The sequence below is a fragment of the Mus caroli genome, chromosome 9 (assembly GCF_900094665.2).
Source record: "Mus caroli chromosome 9, CAROLI_EIJ_v1.1, whole genome shotgun sequence".
Classification (NCBI taxonomy): domain Eukaryota; kingdom Metazoa; phylum Chordata; class Mammalia; order Rodentia; family Muridae; genus Mus; species Mus caroli.
In genome coordinates, this window is record NC_034578.1 from 61376141 (window position 1) to 61380187 (window position 4047).

Consider the following 4047-nt stretch of genomic DNA (forward strand, 5'->3'; position numbering starts at 1 on the left):
GGGAGGGGGAGGGGGAGGGGGAGGGGAAGGAGTTTCTCAATCAAGCAAAGGAAGGAGCAAGGAAAGAAATGGACAGAATATTTCAGCAAAACTGAAAGCCAAGACACTAAAAAGCCAAGCGTCACACTCTGGGATACTGTGCAGTCACCGGGACAGACACGGCTAGAAATGCCCAGCTGTGGTCAAGGCCAAACCTAGAAAACTTCTCTTACTTCTTAAGAGAGTAAGAGTAAAAGTGTTGACTATGTAATATGAGGACCTGAGTTCAAATCACCAGCATGCATATAAAAAGCCAGGCGTGGCTGTGTGCACACTTGTAACCCCAACACTGTTCAGGGAAGAGACAGGAGATCATTGGGGCTTGCTGGCTACCAGTTTAGCTCCTGGCTCATAGTGAGACCCTGTCTCAAAGGCAGAAAGTTAAGAGTAATATAGCAAATGACTTCTGACCATGATGAATACTGTAGCATCATGTTGTGGGTGAGCCAACCAAGTAGAGTAGAGAATTCTGGACCTCAATCTAGAACTTCACTATGGCAGAGTCTCTAGGGAGTGGAAGCATGGAGACAGAGGGCGAACACCCTTTATACATACACTTACTTTCCTTTATTTAGCTGTGACCATGCTGAGCTCATGCCATCAAACTGGTCCTGTGATTTGGCTGCCTTCAGTGCTACAGGCCCCTTTGGTCTAAGTAAGGATAATACCGTACCCCAGAAACCCCTTCCCCAAGTCAGCAGGCTCCTACAAAAGCCATGCATCTCTCAGTTTCCTTCACCAATGGGGGAAAAACACAGAAAACTAACAAGCTACTTCTAATTTGCCTCTAGCAGAATCTGCTTCAGCTTAGTTTGAATGGCTTTGCCTAGTCAAGAAAGGACTGTATAAAACAAGGTGACAAAGCTGCTCTGTGAAACTGGATTCAAATAGAGCAGAAAGAACCAGGTGGTTCTCATGTTTCTTTCTCCATTTAGGCAACAAATAGAACTGCCTTTCTAACGACAGTAACCATGGCAAAGGACAGAAGGCAACCCAGCTACCTTAATACATATGACCTTCCCACAGGGTTGCTAAGGAAAGTATTTCTATTTTACCATGGGTCCATGAAGACATGCAGGGCTGATCAGACTAGGTTAGAAATGGCCAGCTGTGGCCGAGTTTCCATCTAGAAAACTGACACTTGATAGAGGCAGAAGTGAAGGAATCTGCTCCTGGTGTTTTAAGATGAGAACATGAGCTGAGAGAGAGGAAGGAAAGGAGGGAAAGAGAGACGGAGAAGGAGAGAGTGAACACTCTGAGTGTACACTGCATACTCTCCTAGTTTAAAAAAAAAAAGAAAGAAAGAAAAGCTATTAAAAAGAAGCCAAAATGACTCCTTCCCTTTACCCTTGAGAGTGGCAAGTCTAGAGGGAGAACAATGAGCTCACAAGATGCCAGGAGCACAAGCTAGTCAGGACTGCCCAGCCCCCTGCAACCAGCCCTGCAGCACTCTAGTTCTGCTTCCCTGTTGCCAAGAACTTGCGATCACCGACTACCACTGCTGACATGGTGCTTATTTTTAGAAGCCAATTATTAACTAAGTCAATGGTACTTTTGTGATGATTCTCTATAGAAGAGACAAATGCTTTATGAAAATAATAGCTCAAAAGCTTTTACTCCTGCCTCAAAACCATCAACTCCAACTCCCTTCTCCCTGGTTGCTCAGCTACCAACTGAGCAGAAAGCCTCCTCTCTGCAGACAAGAGCATTCCGTTCTGGCGAGGGAGCATCCTTTTTGCGTGGCTCTCAAAATTCAGACTTATTTCTAGGGGAGTTGAATCCCTGGCTGGGTGCTTCAGAAAATGGACAGTGCATGCTGGTGACACAAACTGACTTTAAAATGCATCTCAAAACCTATTTGAGCAGTAGATAGATGGACAATAGTCAATGAAGCAAATATGGCGAGATGCTAGTTGCAGAACTGAGGTGATAGTTACTGTACGATGTAAAATTCCTTGAGCTTTCTATATGCTTGGAATCTAATCACCTGCTGGAATTGCATGTTAATGACATAGAATGTCAAACAGACTGTGGCAGTGGGGACCAATCAAAACCTTTTTGAAGCCGGGATGTGACTACAGGGCAGAGTTCTTCACATGACCCCACCCTGGAGGCAAGTGGCAGCCAGTTTTTGCAGTAAGGGGCTCTGATGTAGGAGGGCCTGGCAGAGACCCAAGTCTGGGAAAGACTCTCGTGGCTCTTATGGCTGCATGGACTTCTAAAAACAGCTACTTGCAACAGAGTCCTGTTAGACCTTCAGGACAGGATGAGTTCCTCTCTAGTATAGAAACACTGGTCCATGACTGGGGGTGTCGCTCAGTGGTACCCAGCATAGGCAAAGCACTGAGCTACAAAGAGAAAAAAACTAACAAAATAAAACAAAAGTAGGAAAAGATACTGTTCGTTATTAGAGCAGGTGAAGCAAGGCCTTGTTGCTGCTTCCGAGGCTTAGTTAGCTCTCTCCTTCCAAGCCCCAGTCCAGACCATTAGACCCATTATCAATGTTTGGCCTAACTTTAGCCCCTCAAGTAAGCTTCCAGGAGTGCAGCCCCATTCACCACAAACCACCTCTTTGATCCCATATTAGCGGGAGACATTTGGGCGCATGGAACTAGCAGGTACCTAGAACTTGTGATCCTTCAGCAGAGTGGGCTTGAAACAGCATACCTGGTGCTCAGCAGCTTTGACGGCTAACGTGAGCTCATGTAGAGCACAACAAATGTTGAAGGGACCAGATTATTGTGGGTGATGTTACCTCTTGGCTGGTGGTCCTAGGTGCTATAAGAAAGCAGGCTGAAGAAGCCATGAGGAGCAAGCCAGTAAGCAGCACTCATCCCTGGACTCTGCGTTAGTTTCTCCCCTGACTTCTCAATAATGGAGTGTGCCCTGGGAGTTAAAAGTTGAAATAAACACTTTTCTCCCCCAGTTGCTTTTGGTCGTGGTATTTATATTTCTCATAGCAATTGAAGGCTAACTAAGATAATGGTTTTAAGTAAACACAGACTTACTGAGTGCCTGCTCTGTACCAGGATGTCAGGAATAAATGTGAACTTTCAAGACAGTGGTGGAGCTGGGACACAGCTTAGGAGTTAAGCATTTACCTACTATGCACAAGATCCTAGATACAAGAGAGGATGACAGGAACACAACATGGTGGCAAACATGACAATATCCTTATTTATATTTATGTAAGGAAAAAGACATAAATAAACAACTGATTCCCAATATTCCTATGCTATTCTATCAGCTACAAAGCTGGCAATCCTAAGCTTAAAGGATAGAAAAAGCCCAATCCCACATCTCTATGTAGTGAAGTCAACCAAGTACAGGCATTGGACTAAACAGGACTTACTAACTGCATGCAAAGTTACAGTTAAGAAGTAGCAGCAAGGGGCTGGAGAGATGGCTCAGTGGTTAAGAGCACTGACTGCCCTTCCAGAGGTCCTGAGTCCAATTCCTAGCAACCACATGGTGGCTCATAACCATCTATAACGGGATCTGATGCCTTCTTCTGGTCTGTCTGAAAACAGCTACAGTGTACTCATATACATTAAATAAATAAATAAATCCCCTTGGGGGGGGGGTTGGTTTTTTTGAGACAGCGTTTCTCTGTGTAGCCTTGGCTGTCCTGGAACTCACTCTGTAGACCAGGCTGGCCTCAAACTCAGAAATCCACCTGCCTCTGCCCCCAAGTGCTAGGATTAAAGGCATGGGCCACCACACCCAGCAAATCTATTTAAGGACAGAGAGAGAGAGAGAGAGAGAGAGAGAGAGAAAGAGATAGATTAAGTTTCTTTATGTATTAACTTCCTCACTAGGTGAGACAAAAATTGGGCTATGGGGCTAGTGAGACCGCTTAGTTAAGGTGCTTGCCTCAAAACCTCACAACCTGAGTTCGATTCCTAGGATCAAATGGTAGAAGGAAATAAAACCATCTCCCACAAGTAAACCTCCATGTGTACTCCATGGAGTGTACACACATACACACACACGCATGGGCACTCACTA

The 4047-nt window shown here is 45.1% G+C and overlaps 1 protein-coding gene across 1 annotated transcript in view; it reads right to left on the reverse strand.

Annotated features, from left to right (window-relative positions):
* Map2k1 (mitogen-activated protein kinase kinase 1) overlaps nt 1–4047 on the reverse strand; it is a 63001-nt gene that overhangs the window by 20471 nt on the left and 38483 nt on the right. The window lies entirely within an intron of this gene.